This window comes from Entelurus aequoreus, linkage group LG14 (assembly GCF_033978785.1).
Source record: "Entelurus aequoreus isolate RoL-2023_Sb linkage group LG14, RoL_Eaeq_v1.1, whole genome shotgun sequence".
NCBI classification, from domain to species: Eukaryota; Metazoa; Chordata; class Actinopteri; order Syngnathiformes; family Syngnathidae; genus Entelurus; species Entelurus aequoreus.
The window spans coordinates 59445370-59460448 of record NC_084744.1 but is presented as its reverse complement, the minus strand read 5'-3'; the positions used below and the strand labels follow the sequence as shown (position 1 = coordinate 59460448).

Sequence of the window (15079 nt, the reverse complement as noted above, 5' to 3'; positions counted from 1 at the left end):
TCACCTCTTTTTCCTTCTCTCGATCAGACACTTAGAAAAAAAAAGGAAAAAAAAAAAAAAATTTGGATTTTTTCTAAGTACAAAATCGAGAGAGGCTAAAAATCACCTCTTTTTCCTTTTCTCGATCAGACACTTAGAAAAAAAACGGAAAAAAAAAAAAAAAAAATTTGCATTTTTTCTAAGTACAAAATCGAGAGTGGCTAAAAATCACCTCTTTTTCCTTCTCTCGATCAGACACTTAGAAAAAAAACGGAAAAAAAAAAAAAAAAATTTGGATTTTTTCTAAGTACAAAATCGAGAGAGGCTAAAAATCACCTCTTTTTCCTTCTCTCGATCAGACACTTAGAAAAAAAAAGGAAAAAAAAAAAAAAAATTTGGATTTTTTCTAAGTACAAAATCGAGAGAGGCTAAAAATCACCTCTTTTTCCTTCTCTCGATCAGACACTTAGAAAAAAAAAGGAAAAAAAAAAAAAAATTTGGATTTTTTCTAAGTACAAAATCGAGAGAGGCTAAAAATCACCTCTTTTTCCTTTTCTCGATCAGACACTTAGAAAAAAAACGGAAAAAAAAAAAAAAAAAATTTGGATTTTTTCTAAGTACAAAATCGAGAGTGGCTAAAAATCACCTCTTTTTCCTTCTCTCGATCAGACACTTAGAAAAAAAACGGAAAAAAAAAAAAAAAAATTTGGATTTTTTCTAAGTACAAAATCGAGAGTGGCTAAAAATCACCTCTTTTTCCTTCTCTCGATCAGACACTTAGAAAAAAAAATGAAAAAAAAAAAAAAAAAAAGGATTTTTTCTAAGTACAAAATCGAGAGAGGCTAAAAATCACCTCTTTTTCCTTCTCTCGATCAGACACTTAGAAAAAAAACGGAAAAAAAAAAAAAAAAAATTGGATTTTTTCTAAGTACAAAATCGAGAGTGGCTAAAAATCACCTCTTTTTCCTTCTCTCGATCAGACACTTAGAAAAAAAACGGAAAAAAAAAAAAAAAAAATTTGGATTTTTTCTAAGTACAAAATCGAGAGAGGCTAAAAATCACCTCTTTTTCCTTTTCTCGATCAGACACTTAGAAAAAAAACGGAAAAAAAAAAAAAAAAAATTTGGATTTTTTCTAAGTACAAAATCGAGAGAGGCTAAAAATCACCTCTTTTTCCTTCTCTCGATCAGACACTTAGAAAAAAAAAGGAAAAAAAAAATAAAAAATTTGGATTTTTTCTAAGTACAAAATCGAGAGAGGCTAAAAATCACCTCTTTTTCCTTCTCTCGATCAGACACTTAGAAAAAAAACGGAAAAAAAAAAAAAAAAAATTTGGATTTTTTCTAAGTACAAAATCGAGAGTGGCTAAAAATCACCTCTTTTTCCTTCTCTCGATCAGACACTTAGAAAAAAAACGGAAAAAAAAAAAAAAAAAATTTGGATTTTTTCTAAGTACAAAATCGAGAGAGGCTAAAAATCACCTCTTTTTCCTTTTCTCGATCAGACACTTAGAAAAAAAACGGAAAAAAAAAAAAAAAAAATTTGGATTTTTTCTAAGTACAAAATCGAGAGTGGCTAAAAATCACCTCTTTTTCCTTCTCTCGATCAGACACTTAGAAAAAAAAAGGAAAAAAAAAATGAAAAATTTGGATTTTTTCTAAGTACAAAATCGAGAGAGGCTAAAAATCACCTCTTTTTCCTTTTCTCGATCAGACACTTAGAAAAAAAACGGAAAAAAAAAAACAAAAAAATTGGATTTTTTCTAAGTACAAAATCGAGAGTGGCTAAAAATCACCTCTTTTTCCTTCTCTCGATCAGACACTTAGAAAAAAAACGGAAAAAAAAAAAAAAAAAATTTGGATTTTTTCTAAGTACAAAATCGAGAGAGGCTAAAAATCACCTCTTTTTCCTTTTCTCGATCAGACACTTAGAAAAAAAACGGGAAAAAAAAAAAAAAAAAATTGGATTTTTTCTAAGTACAAAATCGAGAGTGGCTAAAAATCACCTCTTTTTCCTTTTCTCGATCAAACACTTAGAAAAAAAACGGAAAAAAAAAAAAAAAAAAATTGGATTTTTTCTAAGTACAAAATCGAGAGAGGCTAAAAATCACCTCTTTTTCCTTTTCTCGATCAGACACTTAGAAAAAAAACGGAAAAAAAAGAAAAAAAAATTTGGATTTTTTCTAAGTACAAAATCGAGAGTGGCTAAAAATCACCTCTTTTTCCTTCTCTCGATCAGACACTTAGAAAAAAAACGGAAAAAAAAAAAAAAAAAATTTGGATTTTTTCTAAGTACAAAATCGAGAGAGGCTAAAAATCACCTCTTTTTCCTTCTCTCGATCAGACACTTAGAAAAAAAACGGAAAAAAAAAAAAAAAAAAATTGGATTTTTTCTAAGTACAAAATCGAGAGTGGCTAAAAATCACCTCTTTTTCCTTCTCTCGATCAGACACTTAGAAAAAAAACGGAAAAAAAAAAAAAAAAATTTGGATTTTTTCTAAGTACAAAATCGAGAGTGGCTAAAAATCACCTCTTTTTCCTTCTCTCGATCAGACACTTAGAAAAAAAAATGAAAAAAAAAAAAAAAAAATTGGATTTTTTCTAAGTACAAAATCGAGAGAGGCTAAAAATCACCTGTTTTTCCTTCTCTCGATCAGACACTTAGAAAAAAAACGGAAAAAAAAAAAAAAAAAATTGGATTTTTTCTAAGTACAAAATCGAGAGTGGCTAAAAATCACCTCTTTTTCCTTCTCTCGATCAGACACTTAGAAAAAAAACGGAAAAAAAAAAAAAAAAATTTGGATTTTTTCTAAGTACAAAATCGAGAGTGGCTAAAAATCACCTCTTTTTCCTTCTCTCGATCAGACACTTAGAAAAAAAACGGAAAAAAAAAAAAAAAAAATTTGGATTTTTTCTAAGTACAAAATCGAGAGTGGCTAAAAATCACCTCTTTTTCCTTCTCTCGATCAGACACTTAGAAAAAAAACGGAAAAAAAAAAAAAAAAAATTTGGATTTTTTCTAAGTACAAAATCGAGAGTGGCTAAAAATCACCTCTTTTTCCTTCTCTCGATCAGACACTTAGAAAAAAAATGAAAAAAAAAAAAAAAAAATTGGATTTTTTCTAAGTACAAAATCGAGAGTGGCTAAAAATCACCTCTTTTTCCTTCTCTCGATCAGACACTTAGAAAAAAAACAGAAAAAAAAAAAAAAAAAATTGGATTTTTTCTAAGTACAAAATCGAGAGTGGCTAAAAATCACCTCTTTTTCCTTCTCTCGATCAGACACTTAGAAAAAAAAATTAAAAAAAAAAAAAAAAAATTTGATTTTTTCTAAGTACAAAATCGAGAGAGGCTAAAAATCACCTCTTTTTCCTTCTCTCGATCAGACACTTAGAAAAAAAACGGAAAAAAAAAAAAAAAAAATTTGGATTTTTTGTAAGTACAAAATCGAGAGAGGCTAAAAATCACCTCTTTTTCCTTTTCTCGATCAGACACTTAGAAAAAAAACGGAAAAAAAAAATTTGGATTTTTTCTAAGTACAAAATCGAGAGTGGCTAAAAATCACCTCTTTTTCCTTCTCTCGATCAGACACTTAGAAAAAAAACGGAAAAAAAAAAAATAAAAATTTGGATTTTTTCTAAGTACAAAATCGAGAGAGGCTAAAAATCACCTCTTTTTCCTTCTCTCGATCAGACACTTAGAAAAAAAACGGAAAAAAAAAAAAAAAAAATTTGGATTTTTTCTAAGTACAAAATCGAGAGAGGCTAAAAATCACCTCTTTTTCCTTCTCTCGATCAGACACTTAGAAAAAAAACGGAAAAAAAAATAAAAAAAATTTGGATTTTTTCTAAGTACAAAATCGAGAGTGGCTAAAAATCACCTCTTTTTCCTTCTCTCGATCAGACACTTAGAAAAAAAAATGAAAAAAAAAAAAAAAAATTGAATTTTTTCTAAGTACAAAATCGAGAGAGGCAAAAATCACATCTTTTTCCTTCTCTCGATCAGACACTTAGAAAAAAAAACGAAAAAAAAAAAAAAAAAAATTTGGATTTTTTCTAAGTACAAAATCGAGAGAGGCTAAAAATCACCTCTTTTTCCTTCTCTCGATCAGACACTTAGAAAAAAAAAGGAAAAAAAAAAAAAAATTGGATTTTTTCTAAGTACAAAATCGAGAGTGGCTAAAAATCACCTCTTTTTCCTTCTCTCGATCAGACACTTAGAAAAAAAAAGGAAAAAAAAAATAAAAAATTTGGATTTTTTCTAAGTACAAAATCGAGAGAGGCTAAAAATCACCTCTTTTTCCTTTTCTCGATCAGACACTTAGAAAAAAAACGGAAAAAAAAAAACAAAAAAATTGGATTTTTTCTAAGTACAAAATCGAGAGTGGCTAAAAATCACCTCTTTTTCCTTCTCTCGATCAGACACTTAGAAAAAAAACGGAAAAAAAAAAAAAAAAAATTTGGATTTTTTCTAAGTACAAAATCGAGAGAGGCTAAAAATCACCTCTTTTTCCTTTTCTCGATCAGACACTTAGAAAAAAAACGGAAAAAAAAAAAAAAAAAATTTGGATTTTTTCTAAGTACAAAATCGAGAGTGGCTAAAAATCACCTCTTTTTCCTTTTCTCGATCAAACACTTAGAAAAAAAACGGAAAAAAAAAAAAAAAAAAATTGGATTTTTTCTAAGTACAAAATCGAGAGAGGCTAAAAATCACCTCTTTTTCCTTTTCTCGATCAGACACTTAGAAAAAAAACGGAAAAAAAAAAAAAAATTTGGATTTTTTCTAAGTACAAAATCGAGAGAGGCTAAAAATCACCTCTTTTTCCTTTTCTCGATCAGACACTTAGAAAAAAAAACGAAAAAAAAAAAAAAAAAAATTTGGATTTTTTCTAAGTACAAAATCGAGAGAGGCTAAAAATCACCTCTTTTTCCTTCTCTCGATCAGACACTTAGAAAAAAAAAGGAAAAAAAAAAAAAAATTTGGATTTTTTCTAAGTACAAAATCGAGAGAGGCTAAAAATCACCTATTTTTCCTTTTCTCGATCAGACACTTAGAAAAAAAACGGAAAAAAAAAAAAAAAAAATTTGGATTTTTTCTAAGTACAAAATCGAGAGTGGCTAAAAATCACCTCTTTTTCCTTCTCTCGATCAGACACTTAGAAAAAAAACGGAAAAAAAAAAAAAAAAAATTTGGATTTTTTCTAAGTACAAAATCGAGAGTGGCTAAAAATCACCTCTTTTTCCTTCTCTCGATCAGACACTTAGAAAAAAAATGAAAAAAAAAAAAAAAAAATTGGATTTTTTCTAAGTACAAAATCGAGAGTGGCTAAAAATCACCTCTTTTTCCTTCTCTCGATCAGACACTTAGAAAAAAAACAGAAAAAAAAAAAAAAAAAATTGGATTTTTTCTAAGTACAAAATCGAGAGTGGCTAAAAATCACCTCTTTTTCCTTCTCTCGATCAGACACTTAGAAAAAAAAATTAAAAAAAAAAAAAAAAAATTTGATTTTTTCTAAGTACAAAATCGAGAGAGGCTAAAAATCACCTCTTTTTCCTTCTCTCGATCAGACACTTAGAAAAAAAACGGAAAAAAAAAAAAAAAAAATTTGGATTTTTTGTAAGTACAAAATCGAGAGAGGCTAAAAATCACCTCTTTTTCCTTTTCTCGATCAGACACTTAGAAAAAAAACGGAAAAAAAAATTTTGGATTTTTTCTAAGTACAAAATCGAGAGTGGCTAAAAATCACCTCTTTTTCCTTCTCTCGATCAGACACTTAGAAAAAAAACGGAAAAAAAAAAAATAAAAATTTGGATTTTTTCTAAGTACAAAATCGAGAGAGGCTAAAAATCACCTCTTTTTCCTTCTCTCGATCAGACACTTAGAAAAAAAACGGAAAAAAAAAAAAAAAAAATTTGGATTTTTTCTAAGTACAAAATCGAGAGAGGCTAAAAATCACCTCTTTTTCCTTCTCTCGATCAGACACTTAGAAAAAAAACGGAAAAAAAAATAAAAAAAATTTGGATTTTTTCTAAGTACAAAATCGAGAGTGGCTAAAAATCACCTCTTTTTCCTTCTCTCGATCAGACACTTAGAAAAAAAAATGAAAAAAAAAAAAAAAAATTGAATTTTTTCTAAGTACAAAATCGAGAGAGGCAAAAATCACCTCTTTTTCCTTCTCTCGATCAGACACTTAGAAAAAAAAACGAAAAAAAAAAAAAAAAAAATTTGGATTTTTTCTAAGTACAAAATCGAGAGAGGCTAAAAATCACCTCTTTTTCCTTCTCTCGATCAGACACTTAGAAAAAAAAAGGAAAAAAAAAAAAAAATTTGGATTTTTTCTAAGTACAAAATCGAGAGTGGCTAAAAATCACCTCTTTTTCCTTCTCTCGATCAGACACTTAGAAAAAAAAAGGAAAAAAAAAATAAAAAATTTGGATTTTTTCTAAGTACAAAATCGAGAGAGGCTAAAAATCACCTCTTTTTCCTTTTCTCGATCAGACACTTAGAAAAAAAACGGAAAAAAAAAAACAAAAAAATTGGATTTTTTCTAAGTACAAAATCGAGAGTGGCTAAAAATCACCTCTTTTTCCTTCTCTCGATCAGACACTTAGAAAAAAAACGGAAAAAAAAAAAAAAAAAATTTGGATTTTTTCTAAGTACAAAATCGAGAGAGGCTAAAAATCACCTCTTTTTCCTTTTCTCGATCAGACACTTAGAAAAAAAACGGAAAAAAAAAAAAAAAAAATTTGGATTTTTTCTAAGTACAAAATCGAGAGTGGCTAAAAATCACCTCTTTTTCCTTTTCTCGATCAAACACTTAGAAAAAAAACGGGAAAAAAAAAAAAAAAAAATTGGATTTTTTCTAAGTACAAAATCGAGAGAGGCTAAAAATCACCTCTTTTTCCTTTTCTCGATCAGACACTTAGAAAAAAAACGGAAAAAAAAAAAAAAATTTGGATTTTTTCTAAGTACAAAATCGAGAGAGGCTAAAAATCACCTCTTTTTCCTTTTCTCGATCAGACACTTAGAAAAAAAAACGAAAAAAAAAAAAAAAAAAAATTTGGATTTTTTCTAAGTACAAAATCGAGAGAGGCTAAAAATCACCTCTTTTTCCTTCTCTCGATCAGACACTTAGAAAAAAAAAGGAAAAAAAAAAAAAAATTTGGATTTTTTCTAAGTACAAAATCGAGAGAGGCTAAAAATCACCTATTTTTCCTTTTCTCGATCAGACACTTAGAAAAAAAACGGAAAAAAAAAAAAAAAAAATTTGGATTTTTTCTAAGTACAAAATCGAGAGTGGCTAAAAATCACCTCTTTTTCCTTCTCTCGATCAGACACTTAGAAAAAAAACGGAAAAAAAAAAAAAAAAATTTGGATTTTTTCTAAGTACAAAATCGAGAGAGGCTAAAAATCACCTCTTTTTCCTTTTCTCGATCAGACACTTAGAAAAAAAACGGAAAAAAAAAAAAAAAAAATTTGGATTTTTTCTAAGTACAAAATCGAGAGTGGCTAAAAATCACCTCTTTTTCCTTCTCTCGATCAGACACTTAGAAAAAAAACGGAAAAAAAAAAAAAAAAATTTGGATTTTTTCTAAGTACAAAATCGAGAGAGGCTAAAAATCACCTCTTTTTCCTTCTCTCGATCAGACACTTAGAAAAAAAAAGGAAAAAAAAAAAAAAATTTGGATTTTTTCTAAGTACAAAATCGAGAGAGGCTAAAAATCACCTCTTTTTCCTTTTCTCGATCAGACACTTAGAAAAAAAACGGAAAAAAAAAAAAAAAAAATTTGGATTTTTTCTAAGTACAAAATCGAGAGAGGCTAAAAATCACCTCTTTTTCCTTCTCTCGATCAGACACTTAGAAAAAAAAAGGAAAAAAAAAAAAAATTTGGATTTTTTCTAAGTACAAAATCGAGAGAGGCTAAAAATCACCTCTTTTTCCTTTTCTCGATCAGACACTTAGAAAAAAAACGGAAAAAAAAAAAAAAAAAATTTGGATTTTTTCTAAGTACAAAATCGAGAGTGGCTAAAAATCACCTATTTTTCCTTCTCTCGATCAGACACTTAGAAAAAAAACGGAAAAAAAAAAAAAAAAATTTGGATTTTTTCTAAGTACAAAATCGAGAGAGGCTAAAAATCACCTCTTTTTCCTTCTCTCGATCAGACACTTAGAAAAAAAACGGAAAAAAAAAAAAAAAAAATTTGGATTTTTTCTAAGTACAAAATCGAGAGTGGCTAAAAATCACCTCTTTTTCCTTCTCTCGATCAGACACTTAGAAAAAAAACGGAAAAAAAAAAAAAAAAATTTGGATTTTTTCTAAGTACAAAATCGAGAGTGGCTAAAAATCACCTCTTTTTCCTTCTCTCGATCAGACACTTAGAAAAAAAAATGAAAAAAAAAAAAAAAAAAAAGGATTTTTTCTAAGTACAAAATCGAGAGAGGCTAAAAATCACCTCTTTTTCCTTCTCTCGATCAGACACTTAGAAAAAAAACGGAAAAAAAAAAAAAAAAAATTGGATTTTTTCTAAGTACAAAATCGAGAGTGGCTAAAAATCACCTCTTTTTCCTTCTCTCGATCAGACACTTAGAAAAAAAACGGAAAAAAAAAAAAAAAAATTTGGATTTTTTCTAAGTACAAAATCGAGAGAGGCTAAAAATCACCTCTTTTTCCTTTTCTCGATCAGACACTTAGAAAAAAAACGGAAAAAAAAAAAAAAAAAATTGGATTTTTTCTAAGTACAAAATCGAGAGAGGCTAAAAATCACCTCTTTTTCCTTCTCTCGATCAGACACTTAGAAAAAAAAAGGAAAAAAAAAATAAAAAATTTGGATTTTTTCTAAGTACAAAATCGAGAGAGGCTAAAAATCACCTCTTTTTCCTTCTCTCGATCAGACACTTAGAAAAAAAACGGAAAAAAAAAAAAAAAAAATTTGGATTTTTTCTAAGTACAAAATCGAGAGTGGCTAAAAATCACCTCTTTTTCCTTCTCTCGATCAGACACTTAGAAAAAAAACGGAAAAAAAAAAAAAAAAATTTGGATTTTTTCTAAGTACAAAATCGAGAGAGGCTAAAAATCACCTCTTTTTCCTTTTCTCGATCAGACACTTAGAAAAAAAACGGAAAAAAAAAAAAAAAAAATTTGGATTTTTTCTAAGTACAAAATCGAGAGTGGCTAAAAATCACCTCTTTTTCCTTCTCTCGATCAGACACTTAGAAAAAAAAAGGAAAAAAAAAATAAAAAATTTGGATTTTTTCTAAGTACAAAATCGAGAGAGGCTAAAAATCACCTCTTTTTCCTTTTCTCGATCAGACACTTAGAAAAAAAACGGAAAAAAAAAAACAAAAAAATTGGATTTTTTCTAAGTACAAAATCGAGAGTGGCTAAAAATCACCTCTTTTTCCTTCTCTCGATCAGACACTTAGAAAAAAAACGGAAAAAAAAAAAAAAAAATTTGGATTTTTTCTAAGTACAAAATCGAGAGAGGCTAAAAATCACCTCTTTTTCCTTTTCTCGATCAGACACTTAGAAAAAAAACGGAAAAAAAAAAAAAAAAAATTGGATTTTTTCTAAGTACAAAATCGAGAGTGGCTAAAAATCACCTCTTTTTCCTTTTCTCGATCAAACACTTAGAAAAAAAACGGAAAAAAAAAAAAAAAAAATTGGATTTTTTCTAAGTACAAAATCGAGAGAGGCTAAAAATCACCTCTTTTTCCTTTTCTCGATCAGACACTTAGAAAAAAAACGGAAAAAAAAGAAAAAAAAATTTGGATTTTTTCTAAGTACAAAATCGAGAGTGGCTAAAAATCACCTCTTTTTCCTTCTCTCGATCAGACACTTAGAAAAAAAACGGAAAAAAAAAAAAAAAAAATTTGGATTTTTTCTAAGTACAAAATCGAGAGAGGCTAAAAATCACCTCTTTTTCCTTCTCTCGATCAGACACTTAGAAAAAAAACGGAAAAAAAAAAAAAAAAAATTGGATTTTTTCTAAGTACAAAATCGAGAGTGGCTAAAAATCACCTCTTTTTCCTTCTCTCGATCAGACACTTAGAAAAAAAACGGAAAAAAAAAAAAAAAATTTGGATTTTTTCTAAGTACAAAATCGAGAGTGGCTAAAAATCACCTCTTTTTCCTTCTCTCGATCAGACACTTAGAAAAAAAAATGAAAAAAAAAAAAAAAAAATTGGATTTTTTCTAAGTACAAAATCGAGAGAGGCTAAAAATCACCTGTTTTTCCTTCTCTCGATCAGACACTTAGAAAAAAAACGGGAAAAAAAAAAAAAAAATTGGATTTTTTCTAAGTACAAAATCGAGAGTGGCTAAAAATCACCTCTTTTTCCTTCTCTCGATCAGACACTTAGAAAAAAAACGGAAAAAAAAAAAAAAAAATTTGGATTTTTTCTAAGTACAAAATCGAGAGTGGCTAAAAATCACCTCTTTTTCCTTCTCTCGATCAGACACTTAGAAAAAAAACGGAAAAAAAAAAAAAAAAAATTTGGATTTTTTCTAAGTACAAAATCGAGAGTGGCTAAAAATCACCTCTTTTTCCTTCTCTCGATCAGACACTTAGAAAAAAAACGGAAAAAAAAAAAAAAAAAATTTGGATTTTTTCTAAGTACAAAATCGAGAGTGGCTAAAAATCACCTCTTTTTCCTTCTCTCGATCAGACACTTAGAAAAAAAATGAAAAAAAAAAAAAAAAAATTGGATTTTTTCTAAGTACAAAATCGAGAGTGGCTAAAAATCACCTCTTTTTCCTTCTCTCGATCAGACACTTAGAAAAAAAACAGAAAAAAAAAAAAAAAAAATTGGATTTTTTCTAAGTACAAAATCGAGAGTGGCTAAAAATCACCTCTTTTTCCTTCTCTCGATCAGACACTTAGAAAAAAAAATTAAAAAAAAAAAAAAAAAATTTGATTTTTTCTAAGTACAAAATCGAGAGAGGCTAAAAATCACCTCTTTTTCCTTCTCTCGATCAGACACTTAGAAAAAAAACGGAAAAAAAAAAAAAAAAAATTTGGATTTTTTGTAAGTACAAAATCGAGAGAGGCTAAAAATCACCTCTTTTTCCTTTTCTCGATCAGACACTTAGAAAAAAAACGGAAAAAAAAAATTTGGATTTTTTCTAAGTACAAAATCGAGAGTGGCTAAAAATCACCTCTTTTTCCTTCTCTCGATCAGACACTTAGAAAAAAAACGGAAAAAAAAAAAATAAAAATTTGGATTTTTTCTAAGTACAAAATCGAGAGAGGCTAAAAATCACCTCTTTTTCCTTCTCTCGATCAGACACTTAGAAAAAAAACGGAAAAAAAAAAAAAAAAAATTTGGATTTTTTCTAAGTACAAAATCGAGAGAGGCTAAAAATCACCTCTTTTTCCTTCTCTCGATCAGACACTTAGAAAAAAAACGGAAAAAAAAATAAAAAAAATTTGGATTTTTTCTAAGTACAAAATCGAGAGAGGCTAAAAATCACCTCTTTTTCCTTCTCTCGATCAGACACTTAGAAAAAAAACGGAAAAAAAAAGAAAAAAAAAATTGGATTTTTTCTAAGTACAAAATCGAGAGAGGCTAAAAATCACCTCTTTTTCCTTCTCTCGATCAGACACTTAGAAAAAAAACGAAAAAAAAAAGAAAAAAAAAATTGGATTTTTTCTAAGTACAAAATCGAGAGAGGCTAAAAATCACCTCTTTTTCCTTTTCTCGATCAGACACTTAGAAAAAAAACGGAAAAAAAAAAAAAAAAAATTTGGATTTTTTCTAAGTACAAAATCGAGAGAGGCTAAAAATCACCTCTTTTTCCTTCTCTCGATCAGACACTTAGAAAAAAAACAGAAAAAAAAAAAAAAAATTGGATTTTTTCTAAGTACAAAATCGAGAGAGGCTAAAAATCACCTCTTTTTCCTTCTCTCGATCAGACACTTAGAAAAAAAACGGAAAAAAAAATTTAAAAAATTTGGATTTTTTCTAAGTACAAAATCGAGAGAGGCTAAAAATCACCTCTTTTTCCTTCTCTCGATCAGACACTTAGAAAAAAAACGGAAAAAAAAAAAAAAAAAATTTGGATTTTTTCTAAGTACAAAATCGAGAGTGGCTAAAAATCACCTCTTTTTCCTTCTCTCGATCAGACACTTAGAAAAAAAACGGAAAAAAAAAAAAAAAAATTTGGATTTTTTCTAAGTACAAAATCGAGAGAGGCTAAAAATCACCTCTTTTTCCTTCTCTCGATCAGACACTTAGAAAAAAAACGGAAAAAAAAAAAAAAAAAATTTGGATTTTTTCTAAGTACAAAATCGAGAGTGGCTAAAAATCACCTCTTTTTCCTTCTCTCGATCAGACACTTAGAAAAAAAACGGAAAAAAAAAAAAAAAAAATTGGATTTTTTCTAAGTACAAAATCGAGAGTGGCTAAAAATCACCTCTTTTTCCTTCTCTCGATCAGACACTTAGAAAAAAAAATGAAAAAAAAAAAAAAATTTGGATTTTTTCTAAGTACAAAATCGAGAGAGGCTAAAAATCACCTCTTTTTCCTTTTCTCGATCAGACACTTAGAAAAAAAAACGAAAAAAAAAAAAAAAAAATTTGGATTTTTTCTAAGTACAAAATCGAGAGAGGCTAAAAATCACCTCTTTTTCCTTCTCTCGATCAGACACTTAGAAAAAAAAAGGAAAAAAAAAAAAAAAATTTGGATTTTTTCTAAGTACAAAATCGAGAGAGGCTAAAAATCACCTATTTTTCCTTCTCTCGATCAGACACTTAGAAAAAAAACGGAAAAAAAAAAAAAAAAATTTGGATTTTTTCTAAGTACAAAATCGAGAGAGGCAAAAATCACCTCTTTTTCCTTCTCTCGATCAGACACTTAGAAAAAAAACGGAAAAAAAAAAAAAAAAAATTGGATTTTTTCTAAGTACAAAATCGAGAGTGGCTAAAAATCACCTCTTTTTCCTTCTCTCGATCAGACACTTAGAAAAAAAAATGAAAAAAAAAAAAAAAAAATTGGATTTTTTCTAAGTACAAAATCGAGAGAGGCTAAAAATCACCTCTTTTTCCTTCTCTCGATCAGACACTTAGAAAAAAAACGGAAAAAAAAAGAAAAAAAAAATTGGATTTTTTCTAAGTACAAAATCGAGAGAGGCTAAAAATCACCTCTTTTTCCTTCTCTCGATCAGACACTTAGAAAAAAAACGAAAAAAAAAAAGAAAAGAAAAAAATTGGATTTTTTCTAAGTACAAAATCGAGAGAGGCTAAAAATCACCTCTTTTTCTTTTCTCGATCAGACACTTAGAAAAAAAACGGAAAAAAAAAAAAAAAAAATTTGGATTTTTTCTAAGTACAAAAATCGAGAGAGGCTAAAAATCACCTCTTTTTCCTTCTCTCGATCAGACACTTAGAAAAAAACAGAAAAAAAAAAAAAAAAATTGGATTTTTTCTAAGTACATAAATCGAGAGAGGCTAAAAATCACCTCTTTTTCCTTCTCCTCGATCAGACACTTAGAAAAAAAACGGAAAAAAAAAATTAAAAAAATTTGGATTTTTTCTAAGTACAAAATCGAGAGAGGCTAAAAATCACCTCTTTTTCCTTCTCTCGATCAGACACTTAGAAAAAAAACGGAAAAAAAAAAAAAAAAAATTTGGATTTTTTCTAAGTACAAAATCGAGAGTGGCTAAAAATCACCTCTTTTCCTTCTCTCGATCAGACACTTAGAAAAAAAACGGAAAAAAAAAAAAAAAATTTGGATTTTTTCTAAGTACAAAATCGAGAGAGGCTAAAAATCACCTCTTTTTCCTTCTCTCGATCAGACACTTAGAAAAAAAAACGAAAAAAAAAAAAAAAAAATTGGGATTTTTTCTAAGTACAAAATCGAGAGTGGCTAAAAATCACCTCTTTTTCCTTCTCTCGATCAGACACTTAGAAAAAAAAACGGAAAAAAAAAAAAAAAAAAATTGGATTTTTTCTAAGTACAAAATCGAGAGTGGCTAAAAATCACCTCTTTTTCCTTCTCTCGATCAGACACTTAGAAAAAAAAATGAAAAAAAAAAAAAAATTTGGATTTTTTCTAAGTACAAAATCGAGAGAGGCTAAAAATCACTCTTTTTCCTTTTCTCGATCAGACACTTAGAAAAAAAAACGAAAAAAAAAAAAAAAAAAATTTGGATTTTTTCTAAGTACAAAATCGAGAGAGGCTAAAAATCACCTCTTTTTCCTTCTCTCGATCAGACACTTAGAAAAAAAAAGGAAAAAAAAAAAAAATTTGGGATTTTTTCTAAGTACAAAATCGAGAGAGGCTAAAAATCACCTATTTTTCCTTTTCTCGATCAGACACTTAGAAAAAAAACGGAAAAAAAAAAAAAAAAAAATTTGGATTTTTTCTAAGTACAAAATCGAGAGTGGCTAAAAATCACCTCTTTTTCTTCCTCTCGATCAGACACTTAGAAAAAAAAACGGAAAAAAAAAAAAAAAAAATTTGGATTTTTTCTAAGTACAAAATCGAGAGAGGCTAAAAATCACCTCTTTTCCTTCTCTCGATCAGACACTAGAAAAAAAAGGAAAAAAAAAAAAAAATTTGATTTTTTCTAAGTACAAAATCGAGAGAGGCTAAAAATCACCTCTTTTTCCTTTTCTCGATCAGACACTTAGAAAAAAAAACGGAAAAAAAAAAAAAAAAAATTTGCATTTTTTCTAAGTTACAAAATCGAGAGTGGCTAAAAATCACCTCTTTTTCCTTCTCTCGATCAGACACTTAGAAAAAAAACGGAAAAAAAAAAAAAAAAATTTGGATTTTTTCTAAGTACAAAAATCGAGAGAGGCCTAAAAATCACCTCTTTTTCCTTCTCTCGATCAGACACTTTAGAAAAAAAAAGGAAAAAAAAAAAAAAAAAATTGGATTTTTTCTAAGTACAAAATCGAGAGAGGCTAAAAATCACCTCTTTTTCCTTCTCTCGATCAGACACTTAGAAAAAAAAAGGAAAAAAAAAAAAAAAAAAATTGGATTTTTTCTAAGTAACAAAATCGAGAGAGGCTAAAATCACCTCTTTTTCCTTCTCTCGATCAGACACTTAGAAAAAAAACGGAAAAAAAAAGAAAAAAAAAAATTGGATTTTTTCTA

General features: G+C 28.1%; 1 protein-coding gene across 1 annotated transcript in view; it reads right to left on the bottom strand.

Moving 5' to 3' along the window:
• LOC133664309 (tRNA selenocysteine 1-associated protein 1-like) overlaps positions 1–15079 on the bottom strand; it is a 94167-nt gene that overhangs the window by 76442 nt on the left and 2646 nt on the right. The window lies entirely within an intron of this gene.